The sequence below is a fragment of the Protopterus annectens genome, chromosome 4.part0 (genome assembly GCF_019279795.1).
Source record: "Protopterus annectens isolate FY-2018-M chromosome 4.part0, PAN1.0, whole genome shotgun sequence".
Classification (NCBI taxonomy): domain Eukaryota; kingdom Metazoa; phylum Chordata; order Ceratodontiformes; family Protopteridae; genus Protopterus; species Protopterus annectens.
In genome coordinates this window covers 1,771,283,168-1,771,297,172 of record NC_056733.1, presented here as the reverse complement: position 1 = coordinate 1,771,297,172, position 14,005 = coordinate 1,771,283,168, and the positions used below count along the sequence as shown (strand labels likewise).

Here is a 14,005-nt window from a genome sequence, read left to right as displayed (position 1 = left end):
AAAAAATCCTACCCCCTCTGACAGACATTCAAGGGCACTGGACAGATGGGGAAAAAAGGTTTATACATCTGCAACCTTGGCAATCAGGGCCTTAAACTGTCAATTTCATATGCTTAAGTGCCAACAACATGTTATGGGGTTGCTGAAACAGAAAATGTTGATTTCAGAATGTGCAGAAAGTAAAGAATTGCAGGAATTATTGCATGCAGCTGAACAAGTTGGAAAGCATACTTTGCAATGTGGTTTTGATTCTTTCGAGGCCTCTAGAAGGGCCGCAGTTACTGGATCTGTGATTAGGAGGCATGCCTGGTTAAAGGAACAAAATTTGCCTGTTCATGTTAAAGCTAAATTGCTAGATGCACCTTTACAGCATGATTCTCTGTTTGGTATTAAGGCAGAAGAGGTTTTAAAGAAAATGGAAGACGACGCTAAATCTATACAAACTGTAAAAGATTTCTTGCAAGTGCAGCCACCCAGGTTCAGTAGGCACAGGCCTACTAAGAATTGGCCCTTTCCTGTGTCCAACAGAGCCACTCAGGGCAAACCCAGGCACTCAAAAGGCTCCAGATATCAATCACAGGGATTCTACAGGTCAAAGCAATGAGGCGCCTCCACCTCCAAATCAAATAAGGAAAATGGAAGACAAAGCTAAGTCTATGCAAACTGTTAAAGACTTTTTACAAGTGCAGCCACCAAGATTCAGTAGACACTGGCCTACAAAAAAATTGGTCCTTTCCTGTGTCTAAGACAGAGCTCAAAGGGGCAAATCCAGACATACTAAGGGTTCCAGATACCAGGCGCAAGACTCAAACAGGTCAAAGCAATGGGGCGCATCCACCTCCAAATCTGGAGGAGATAAAGCGCAAACCTACAGAAAACAATCCCAATGACCTCCCTCTGCCTACACCAACCACTTATCTTTTGGCAGCACCCATGGAGGAAAATTAGCAATTTTTGCTCAAAATTGGCAGTTAATAACCCAGGACAAGTGCGTACTAAACATCGTATCACAGGGATACAGATTCCATTTCCACACTCTGCCAATGGCAAATGGTTACTCTGATGATGCCCTAGGACGTGAGGGTGAAAGCGCTTAGTTCTACAGCTTTGTTTTATCGTGTTTTGGTTTCGTGGTCCTGTTGTGAAATAAAGATGACTTTTTAATTCCAAGGATTCAAGGCTACTGGGATTTCTTTGTTAATGGCAAATGGTTGGCCAGATCTGCCAAAAAATCAATGGGCAGAGGCACAGAAACAGGTTACGTCCCTCATGAATATATGGGGGCCATTCAAACAGTACCAGAACAGGAAAAAGGACAAGGTTTTTACTCGAGACTGTTCTTGGTACCCAGGAAGGACAAGGCCTGGTAGCCAATACTGGATTTATCGATTTTGAACACATACCTGGACATTCCAAAATTCAAAATGCTGACGTTGCAGCAGCTTCTGCCCATGCTGGGCAAGAATGCTTGGCTGGTGACTTTAGACCTAAAAGAGGCATACCTGCATGTCCCAATAAGACAGTCGTGCAAAAGATACCTCAGATTCAAGGCTGGCTTAATGCATTACCAAATGTTCATCGTGCATACAGCTGCATTCATAACAGATGGGGTTCTCCTGCCGTCAGGCGAGTCATCGGTCGGCCGAATTCCAAAGTCTAGGTTCGGCGTCGGTTGTCGTCGCATCTTCCCTGATGTCAGTGGGACAGTGGGTATAAAAGAACCAGCCGACGCCATTTTCTTCAGTCTTTCTTGCCGCGCGGTGCCCAAAGCAGAAGCAGTTCGCAAGTGCCGGTCGGCCAGCTCCTGAAATTACGAAAATTTTGCAACCGAAGTCTTCTTGAAAGCTAAGTACCCGTTGAAACTTTTCTTGCCTCAGACCGATGTCAGACAAAGTTAATAATTGTATTTCATGTGGGAAGCAAATACCGCATAAGGATTTCCATTCCCTCTGTATTCCTTGTTTAGGCCAAGACCACGACGTCTCGGTCTGTCGCTTTTGTGCTACATTCAACAAGCGCTCCATTAAGCGTCGGGAGTTAAGCCCAGCATTATTTTGGCAAAACATTTAACTATATTATGTCGCCTGATACTCCGACTCCAGTTTTGTCTAAAAAGCGCAAAGATAAGGACCGACACACGAGGTCCGCGGCATCTACCGACACCACGCCAAAGCCGACTACATGTGGTCCGGATCTCAGCGAGGCGCCTACGCAGCCCCTGACTACCGACGACACTTCATTGGCGGTGTCTCCTGTACCCAAGGTCGCAGGCTCCTCGGCCCACACCCCGACTACAGATACCGAAGCCACTCTTGGAGGTGAATCTCAAACTGTGGACAGGTCTACCTCCTCTCAAGGTGTCTTCAGACCTTCCTCTTCTTTTTCCATCAAGGCTTTCACTAAGTCTAAAGCAGCCATGCATTCTAAGAGGCAAGCTACACAGGGCCCATCTCCCGGCCCCATGCCTAAAAAACAGATGCTTAAAATGGCTGAGGATTTAATTACTCTTATCAGGGGTTTTCAAGCCCCCCCCCCCCGGACAAAAGGTCCAGAGTGGAGGAAGAATCCCCCTCCTCTGATCAGGGCTCCATTATATCAGAGCACTCTGATGAACAGGAACATTCTTACTCCCCTTTTGAAGACACCGATGCAGAGGAGTACATTCCATCTGTATCCCCCCCAGAGGATTACTCATTTGGGGAAACTTTGCATACCTTAAGGGAACACTTCCACTGAGAAGGCCAAGATTATTCAGATTCCAAGAAAAGGCTTAGGGAATTTCTCTTGCTACCTCAGCACAGGCCTCTGGCTATACCTCCTGTCTTGGACATACTAGATGATGTGTACTCGGAGGCCTGCCTTAACCCCGGATTCTCTACCTCCAGCCCCAGTCAAGCCTGACAGGTACTACAGGGTCCCTGACTCGCACCGATTTCTATACAAAAGCCATGCTGCTGACCCAGAAACCATCACACAGGGCCCCAAGGGAATTAAGGCCTCCACTGCTAAAAATCCATTACCTTCCGAGAGAGATTCCAGATCCTTAGAAAGGTGGGGAAAAAAGGTATATACCTCGGCCATCTTAACCATGAGGGCATTCAACTGTCAGTTCCATATGCTAAAGTACCAACAGTTTTTGTTATCACAATTGAGAAGTAAAATGTCACTACCTGAACAACCAGACTTGAAGGAGTTGCAGGATTTGATGCACAGTGCAGAACAAGTGGGTAAACATACCTTACAATGTGGTTTTGATGCTCTAGAGGCCTCATGTAGAGCTGCGGTTACAGGATCAGTCATACGTAGATATGCATGGCTCAAGGAACAAACCTTACCAGATCATGTCAAAGCTAAATTACTAGATGTTCCTCTACAAAAGGATGTATTATTTGGTGCTAATGCTGAGGAGGTATTAAGGAAAAATGGAGGAAAAGGCTAAATCAATGCAAACAGTGAAAGATTTTCTACAGGTACAACTCCCACGTTTCAGTAGAAATTGGCCTTCCAAAAATTGGTCCTTTCCAGCCACGGACAGACCCCAAAGAGGTAGATACAGGCACCCGAGGGGCAGAGGGCAATCCCAAGGATCGTTTAGAGGCAGACAATGGCAAGCTCCTACACAAAGAGGTGGTGAGGATAACTCGCAACCATTCAGAAAGCAAACCCAATGACTTTCCCCTTTACATGCCAAGCAAGACTCAAATGGCAGCACCCTTAGGTGGAAAACTGGCATTATTTTCAAAAAATTGGCATATTGTCACAAAAGACAAATGGATCCTGGACATTATAAACAGAGGCTACAGATTCCATTTTCACACCCTTCCAACAATGAGAGGCATGCCAAACCTGCCACACAATCAAAGGGCAGAGGCACAAAGACAAATTTCAGATCTCTTAGACATGAAAGATATTCAAGAGGTACCTACGCACGAACAAGGTCAAGGTTTTTATTCCAGACTATTCCTGGTACCAAGGAAGGGAAAAGATTGGAGACCTATTTTGGACTTATCCATCCTAAACACGTTTCTACTCGTACCAAAATTCAAGCTGCTCACTCTACAGCAGCTTCTTCCCATGCTGGGCAAGGAGTCTTGGCTGGTAACATTGGACCTCAAGGAGGCATACCTGCATGTCCCAATCAGACAAAATTGCAGAAGATACCTCAGATTTCTTGCAGGTTCAACACATTATAAATTCTCTGCATTGCCCTTTGGCTTATCTACTGCGCCCAGAGTATTCACGAAATGCCTGGCATCAGTAATTGCCTACTGCAGACTTCAAGGGATACAAATATACCCCTATTTGGATGACTGCCTGATCCAAGCGGACAGCAAGCACATTCTTCTGAAACATCTGGCTTATGTAATTATGTTGCTGAATTCTCTGGGATACACAGTCAACAAAAAGAAATCAAGGCTAATACCCTCTCGGAAAATAATTTTCCTGGGTGCCAACTTGGACACAAACACCCAGATGGCCTACCTCACGCCAGAGAAGCAGGGGCAACTAACTCAATACTTCAGAACACTAGCAAATTGCACCAGGCTGACTGCAAAGAAAATCCTGCAGGCTCTGGGATTCATGGCATCTTGCATCTTACTAATCCCATGTGCAAAGCTGCATATGAGGAAACTTCAATGGTACCTGAAAAACCTATGGTCTCAACACAGCCACAGTTTGGAAGCAATAATACCACTACTTCCATGTCTTCAAAAGGAATTTCTGTGGTGGGCTCAAGCATGCAAAACAAACACAGGTCTCCCATTCAGCAAGCCTCAAGCAAATCAAGTCATCACAACAGACGCCTCGGACTACGCCTGGGGGGCGCACATGACAGATCGGTGCATTCAGGGCAAATGGTCCCAAAAAGAAAAGCACCTTCACATCAATCAAAAGGAGATGCTAGCAGTAATAAATGCTATTATAGCTTTCAAAGACCTTCTGCAACCAGGTCAACTATTGATGAGAACGGACAACACCACAGTAATGTGGTACATAAACAAACAGGGAGGAACCCATTCTTGCCCCCTGTGCAGACTGGCCATGTCACTTTGGAACATGGCCCTGGACTTACAAATCGAGCTACAAGCACAGTACTTGCCAGGCAAGGAAAACACGCTGGCAGACAACCTAAGCAGAAATATGACAGATCCACACGAATGGAAGTTGCATCCTCAAGTTTTTACAGAGATAATTCAAGCATGGGGAAGGCCGGACATAGATCTCTTTGCCTCCCACAAAAATCACCAATTGACAAAATTCTGCTCAAGGATTTTTCATCCAAAGGCCTGGAGAGTGTGGACGCTCTCTCTTTGTTTGACATCAATCACAGTTTATGCCTTCCCACCTCTTCCTCTGCTGCCCAAAGTTCTATTAAAAACCAGAGCAGGCAGACCAAAGATGATTCTCATTGCTCCAGACTGGCCAAGACAACACTGGTACCCACTATTGAGGAGCCTGACGCATTCCCCACCATGGACCCTGCCTCTAATGCCTCCTCTTCTGACTCGGCACAGCTTCAAAACTCTTCAGTCAGCTAAAAACACTCAATCTAGCCGCATGGAAGATTCCTTAGCATCACAACAGACCCTACTCTCCAAGGAGGTGCAGGATGTCATTTTGGAGGCCAGAAGGCCATCTACTAGAAAGGCTTACTCAGCAAAATGGAAACGGTTTTGTGTCTGGAATGAGAAAAAGGGACAGGATCCTGGAAAACTGAACTTACCTCAAATATTACAGTATCTAGCTGAGCTGCTAAGCAGTGGACTTTCATTCTCCTCCATCAAAATCCATGCCTCAGCCATTTCTGCAGAATACAACACCGATCCACCCTTATTCTCTCACCCCCTCTTAAGACCGTTCCTCAGAGGAGCTAAGAATCTAAAACCCCCAAGGAAACAACCAATACCTGCTTGGGATCTCAATTTCATTCTAGAAAAACTGACCTTGCCTCCTTTTGAGCCAGCTGCCTCATCAGATTTGCAATATTTGTCCTGGAAAACAGCTTTCCTTCTGGCTATTACCTCAGCTCGTAGGGTATCGGAACTACAAGCTGTCATGGCTGTGCAGCCTTTTATCATCTTCCATCAGGACAGAGTTTCCTTACGAACCAACCCGTCCTTTATGCCAAAAGTGGTATCCAGGTTAGCTTTGAATCAGTCTATACACTTACCTACCTTTTATCCTAATCCTCAAAACAAAGGGGAGAGATTACTACATTCCTTGGACATCCACAGACAACTAAGTTATTATTTGGACAGAACAAAGCCTTTCAGAAAATCAGAACAGCTCTTTGTGTCCTATGCTATAGGAGCTCAAGGAAAGCCAATTTCCAAACAGACCATCTCAAAATGGATAGCCCACTGCATACGCTTTTGCTATTCTTTTCATGGCAAAACTGTACCTACAGGCATCAGATCTCACTCCACAAGGGCCACGGCTACCTCTGCAGCTTTTCTCAGAGGAGTTCCTACCAAAGATATTTTGGAAGCAACCACTTGGAGTTCTCCAAGCACTACCACCTTCCACTATACTCCAAATCTAGAGCGGGCTTTGCCACTGCAGTCTTGCAGGGCATTCTGGCTCCTCCTAGTTCCACCTAGTGCCTACCACCCCTTTCTTAGCTTTGGGATTTTACCCATCTGTTATGACTGCAGCTGTATGCACGATGAACATAGTACAGTTTTGTACCTACCATAAATGTAGATGTTAGAGTGCTAATACAGCTGCAGTCCAGGTTTCCCTCTCTCCTTCCCCTCTTGGGACAGGCCTATTGGCTAACATCTCCTCATGCAACCTGATTGGGGTATTCATTCTTGATGTATTTGCTTGCACTACTGTATTTTGATTATATGGCATTGCTTTATTACACAAATTTATGTATTGCCTTCCTTCTGGGGGCACCTGACATCTGGGGCAAGAAAACTGAAGAAAATGGCGTCGGCTGGTTCTTTTATACCCCTGTCGCACTGACGTCAGGGAAGAAGCGACGACAACCGACGCCGGACCTGGACTTTGGAATTCGGCTGACCGAGGACGCGCCTGACGGCAGGAGAACAGCATCTGTTATGACTGCAGCTGTATTAGCACTCGAACATCTACATTTATGGTAGGTACAAAACTGTACTTTCTCTGCACTGCCCTTTGGCTTATCTACTGTGCCCAGGGTCTTTACAAAGTGCCTGGCACCAGTAATTGCATTTTGCAGACAAAGAAGTATACAAATATATCCTTACTTGGACGACTGTCTCATTCAAGCAGAGAACAAGGACACTCTTCTTCGACACCTGGCGTTTGTGAAAAGGCTTCTAACTTGCCTAGAGTAAACAATAAACGAAAAGAAATCACAACTGGTACCCTCTCAAAAGATAACATTCCTGGGTGCAAGCTTGAATACAACTGCCCAGATGGCTTACCTCACGCCAGACAAAGGCAACTGACTACTACCTTCAAACTGATGGCTACAAAAACCCAGTCTTCTGCAAGACAAATTCTGCAGGCTCTGGGCTTTATGGCATCCTGCATCCTACTAATTCCATATGCAAGACTGCATACGAGGAAACTTCAATGGTACCTAAAAGGTTATGGAGTCAACATTCACACCATCTGGAAACAACGATTCCTCTCATTCCCTGCCTGCAACAGGAGTTTCTGTGGTGGGCAAAGGCCTGTCACCAAAAATGGGACGGCCCTTCACTCTACCCCCTGCCAGCCTAACCTTAACAATAGATGCATCAGATTATGCCGGGGGGCCCACATGGCAGGAAGATGCATTCAGGGCATATGGGCACCAAAACAAATGCATCTACATGTCAACCAGAAAGAAGTGCTAGCTGTTCAAAATGCCCTAACAGCCTTCAAGGACTTACTTCATCCAGGACAACTACTGATGAGGACGGACAGCACCACAGTCATGTGGTATATAAACAAGCAAGGGGGCACACACTCATACCCCCTTTGCAGATTAGCCATGGCACTGTCGGACACGGCTTTAACCTTCCAAATACATCTTCATGTTCAATTCCTGCCAGGAAAACAAAACACTCTGGCGGCCGATTTAAACAGAAACCTTATGGATCCTCATGAGTGGAAACTAAATCCACAAGTCTTCAGTGTGATAATAGAGAAATGGGGGAACCCAGACATGGATCTATTTGCCTCTCCTCAAAATTATCAATTGAAAAGATTCTGCACAAGGACTTATCACAGACAAGCATGGAAAGTGGACTCCCTATCCTTCAGTTGGAAAAACCTATCAGTTTACTCCTTTCCTCCTCTGGCTCTTCTACCCAAGGTCCTCCTAAAAGTCAGACAAGAGAAGCCAAAGATGATATTAATTGCCCTGGACTGGCCCTACCAATACTAGTACCCAATCCTAAGGAACTTGTCTCAATACCCAGCTTGGACCTTGCCTCAAAGACCACAACTACTGTCCCAGCAAAACAATCAGATCCTGCGCAATCAACTACAGACTCTGAACCTGGCAGCATGGTTAATCATGTAATCATACAAATGACACCTCTCAGTAAAGCTCTGATGGATGTCATTTTGGAAGCCAGAAGGCCTAGTACTAGAAAATCTTATGCTGACAAATGGAAGAGATTCTGTGCTTGGAATCGAGCACAAGGAACTGATACAGCAGAACCAAATATTCCTCAGATATTACAATACTTAACTGAGATGCTTGACAAAGGCCTATCTTTCTCATCCATTAAAATCCATGCCTCTGCCATTTCGGCTCATTACAATACAGAGCCACCAATCTTTTCTCATCCTTTACTAAAGCGGTATCTTAGAGGAGCCAAAAATTTAAGGCCTCCTAGAAGATCACCATTACCTGCATGGGACCTCAATTATGTGTTGGAAAAGCTCACCCTGCCTCCATTTGAACCAGCTGCTACCGCTGATATAAAGTTCTTATGGAAAACCGCTCTGCTACTAGCAATTACTTCAGCAAGAAGAGTTTCAGAGCTACAGGCCCTCATGGCTGTAGAGCCTTTTTATCATATTTTACCCAGACAGTGTGTGTCTGAGGACAAATCCTACATTTATGCCCAAGGTGGTTTCCAGTGTGGCTCTTAACCAAACAATTCATCTGCCAACCTTTTATCCAAATCCGCAGAACAAGGGGGAGAGAATTCTGCATTCCTTGGACATACACAGACAGCTAAGATTCTACTTGAGCAGGACTAAAGCTCTAAGAAAAACTGAGCAATTACTACTGTCATATGCTGCAGGATCAGAAGGAAAGGCTATTTCAAAGCAGACAATTTCAAAGTGGGATAAGCCCCCCTGCATCCGTTTCTGCTACTTTCACCATGGTAAACCTGTGCCCAAGGGCATTAGGTTTCATTCCACCAGAGCTGCAGTTACTTCAGCAGCCTTTCTCAGAGGAGTACCAACAAAGACATTCTAGAGGCTGCTACTTGGAGTTAAGTTCACGCCTTTACAAAGCGTCATCATTTGCCTCTCTAAGTTCAGGGCAGGCTTTGCCACTAAAGTTCTACAGGGCCTTATAGCCGCACCTAATGCTGTTTAGCTCCAGCCTCCCAAACATAGCTTTGGGATTCTACCCAAATGTAATGACTGCAACAGTGAAACACGAAGAACATAGTACAGTTGTGTACACTTACCATAAATGTGGATGTTCGAGTGTATTCACTGTTGCAGTCCAGGTTACCCTCTCACCATCCCCCTGTCATTCTGGAGTATATCTTTTCTTCTCTATCTTCTACAACCTATGTGGTGTATTTGCTTATAGATGAAGATATATATTTTTTTTTTTTTTTTTTTTTTTTTTTTTGCTACCTTTTTGCGGGCACCTAACATCCGGGGCAAGAAAAACTAAAGAAAATGGCATTGGCTACATGTGTTATACCCCTGACGTCATGGAAGTGGAGACAGCAACCAATGCAGGACCCAAGACTTTGGAATTCAGGCCAACTTAGGGCAACCTGCCAGCAGATTACCCAAATGTAATGACTGCACAGGGAATACGCTCGGACTTCTGCATTTATGGTAAGTGTACACAACTGTACTTTGTCATCTGCTGACATGCATGGCTCAGGACCCAGCCCCTGTCAGATCAAGTCAAGGATGAACATTTTTGTTGGCCATAAGAATTCCTTTTCTGGCCTCCAGCTGAACAGGTTTTCCTAGAAGCTAGATAAAGGAAAGCAAATTAAAACTGTGAAGGAATTTTCTTGGTCTCTGACATCATGTTACAGTAGGAATTACTCCCTTAAAACCTTGGCCTTTTCCCCATAGACAAGGGGACGCATCCCCATGGCAAGAGGCCTAGACAAGCCAGGAAATGGCAACCATAACAACTACACAGAACAGGGAGCTGCAGAGAGTCCACTCAACACAGAAACACTGTGACCGTTTTCTATCCAGCCCCCAATATGTCAACTAGAAGGGGGTAATGCAAGATGTTCTTCGTGTTTCACTGTTGCAGTCATTACATTTGGGTTATCTGCTTGCAGGTAGCTCTCAGTCAGCCTGATTAACAAAGTCTTGGGTCCTGCATCGGTTGCTGTCCCTTCTTCCATGATGTCAGATCTTCAGGGGTATAAAACATGCAGCCGACACCATTACATTAGTTTTTCTTACTGTGCGGTGCCTGAAGCAGAAGTGGATGTTCTTCGTGTTTCACTGTTGCAGTCATTACATTTGGGTAATCTGCTGGCAGGTTGCCCTCAGTCGGCCTGAATAACATAGTCCTGGCGCCTGCATCGGTTGCTGTCTCCTCTTCCATGACGTCAGATCATCAGGGGTATAAAACATGCAGCCAATGCCATTTTAATCCGTCTTTCTTGCCGCGCGGTGCCCGAAGCAGAAGTAGTTCGCAAGTGCCGGTCGGCCGACTCCTGAAATTTTCGTTTTCGAGTTTCAGAACCGAAGTCTTCAAACTAAAGCTAAGTACCCTGTTGGGGAAACTTTTTCTTGCTCCTTACCGATGTCAGTAAAAGTTAATAATTGCATTACTTGTGGGAAGCAAATACCTCATAAGGATTTTCATTTGTACTGTATTCCTTGCCTAGGCCCTGATCACAACGTGCATTGCTGTTGGTTTTATGCTAAATTTAACCAACACACTATTAAGCATCAGTATATTTTTGCTTCTAAATATTTTGGTTCAAGATTTAACTACCCTAAAATGTCGGTTATCTGACTACCTGAGTTCACAAAAAACGCAAGGAAAATGGCAGAGACGGACCGTCAAGGTCCAAAACTGACGAAGCTTCTCCTAAGCCAGTCGCCAGTACTCAGTGAGGTGCTTTGGCAGCCCCTGATACCCGCTACTTTTGAGTCGTAGGCCTCTACCGAGACCCATTTGGAGTCCGGTATGCCGCGAGATTCGGAAAGTATTGAACCCGTGGATGTCTCTCCCTTGGATGGGTCTGGAGCCGCTGAGCAGGCACCGGCTTCTGAGGGTGTTTTCAGGCCTCAACATTTTAATATTAAACCGACGCCATCAACAAAAACAAGGTCAAAAATTACTTTTATGTCAAGTAAACCGACGTATGAGCCACGTGCTCAGGCCCCTATGCCTAAAAAACAAATGATCAAAATGGCTGAGGATTTAATTACCTTGATCAGGGGTTCCCAAACCCCCCCCCCTGCTAAGAGGCCTAGGCAAGGCACTGATTATGAATCTTCAGATCAGGTTTCTATTTCTTCTGATCAGGAATTTTCTATTCTACATTATGAGGATTCTGATGCAGAGGAATCCATCCCATCTGCATCTCCTCCTGAGGATTACTCTTTTGGATAGACTTTGCATACTTTAAGGGAATATTTTCACAGGGAGAGTCAGGACTTCTCTGAATCAAAAAAGAGGCTTAGGGATTTCCTTCTTCTTCTCCAGCATAGGCCTTTGGCAATGCCTCCTGTATTACACATTGTTGATGATGTGTTCTCGAAATCAAGTATGGCTCCTGATTCCCTGCCTCCAGCTCCTAGTAAGCCAGACAGATATTACAGGATTCCTGACTCCCACAAATTTCTTTTCAAAAATCCTGCTGCTGATCCTGAGACTATTTCTGAGCGTCCCAAGTGTGTTATGGCTTCTACAGCTAAAAATCCTACCCCTTCTGATAGAGATTCCAGGGCGCTGGATAGATGGGGTAAGAAGGTTTATTTGTCTGCAACCTTGGCAATCAGGGCTTTAAACTGCCAGTTTCATATGCTTAAATATCAACAGCATGTTATGGGCTTACTGAAACAGAAAATTATGTTGATTTCTGATTGTGTGGAAAATAGAGTTACAGGATTTATTGCATTCAACAGAACAGGTTGGAAAGCATACTTTGCAATGTGGTTTTGATTCCTTGGAGGCCTCTTGCAGGGCCGCCGTAACAGGATCTGTGATAAGAAGGCATGCCTGGCTCAAGAAGCAAAATCTGCCTGATCATGTTAAAGCTAAATTGTTGGATGCCCCTTTACAGCATGATAGTCTGTTTGGTAATAAGGCAGAAGAGGTTTTAAAGAAAATGGAAGACAAAGCTAAATCTATACAAACTGTAAAAGATTTCTTGCAAGTGCAGCCACCCAGGTTCAGTAGGCACAGGCCTACTAAGAATTGGTCCTTTCCTGTGTCCAACAGAGCCACTCAGGGCAAACCCAGGTGCTCAAAAGGCTCCAGATATCAATCACAGGGATCCTACAGGTCAAAGCAATGGAGTGCCTCCACCTCCAAATCTGGAGGTTAAAAAGCACAACCCTACAGTAAGCAGTCTCAGTGACTTTCCTCTACCATCTCCAAGCAGTTATATTTTGGCAGCCCCCTTGTGGGGAAAACTAGCACTTAATGCTCAAAATTGGCAGTTAATTACCCAGGACAAGTGGGTATTAAACATAGTATCTCAGGGGTACAGATTACATTTCCATACTTTGCCAATTCCAAACGGATGGCCAGATCTGCCACAAAGCTAGTGGGCAGAGGCCCCGAAACAAGTCATGTCCCTCATACATATGTGGGCTATTCACCCGGTACCAGAAAAGGATACAGGACAAGGATTTTATTCAAGACTTTTCCTGCTACCCAGAAAAGACAAATTATGGAGTCCAGTACTGGACTTAACGATTCTGAACACATTCCTGAACATTCCAAAATTCAAAATGCTGACTTTACAGCAGCTGCTGCCTGTGCTAGGCAAAAATGCCTGGTTGGTAACTTTAGACGTAAAAGAGGCATACCTGCATATCCCAATAAGGGAATCTTGCAGAAAATACCTCCGCTTCAAAGCAGCAATTCTCTGCACTGCCCTTTGCTTATCTACTGTGCCCAGGGTCTTTACAAAGTCTTGGCATCAGTAATTGCATTCTGCAGACAAAGAAACATTCAAATTTGTCCTTATCTGGACGATTGTCTCATTCAGGCAGCGGACAAGGACACTCTTCTTCAACATCTGGCGTTTGTAAAAAGGCTTCTAGCATGCCTAGGGTACACCATAAACGAAAAGAAATCACAACTGGTACCCTCTCAAATAATTTACATTCCTGGGTGCAAGCTTGAATACAACTGCCCAGATGGCTTCCCTCATGCCAGACAAGCAAATGCAATTGACAACATACTTTAAACAAATGGCAACAAAAATCCAGTTATCTGCAAGACAAATTCTGCAGGTTTTGGGGTTCATGGTATCCTGCATTCTACTAATTCCGTATGCGAGACTGCATATGAGGAAACATCAGTGGTACCTAAGAAGCTTATGGAATCAACATTGTCACAGCCTGGCAACAATGATTCCTCTCATTCCCTGCCTACAACTGGAGTTTCTTTGGTGGGCAGAGACATGTCACCAAAACAAGGGACTGTCATTCACTCTACCCCCTGCCACCCAAACCCTAACTACAGATGCATCAGACTATGCTTGGAGGGCCCACTTGGCAGGGAGATGCATTCAGGGCAAATGGAACCCAAACCAAATGCATCTACATATCAACCAGAAAGAAATGCTAGCTGTTCAGAATGCTCTGACTGCCTTCAAGGACTTACTTC

General features: G+C 44.9%; 1 protein-coding gene across 1 annotated transcript in view; it reads left to right on the top strand.

Annotated features, from left to right (window-relative positions):
* The window catches only part of LARP1 (La ribonucleoprotein 1, translational regulator), a 3,464,554-nt gene that overhangs the window by 3,338,431 nt on the left and 112,118 nt on the right, over positions 1–14,005 (top strand). The window lies entirely within an intron of this gene.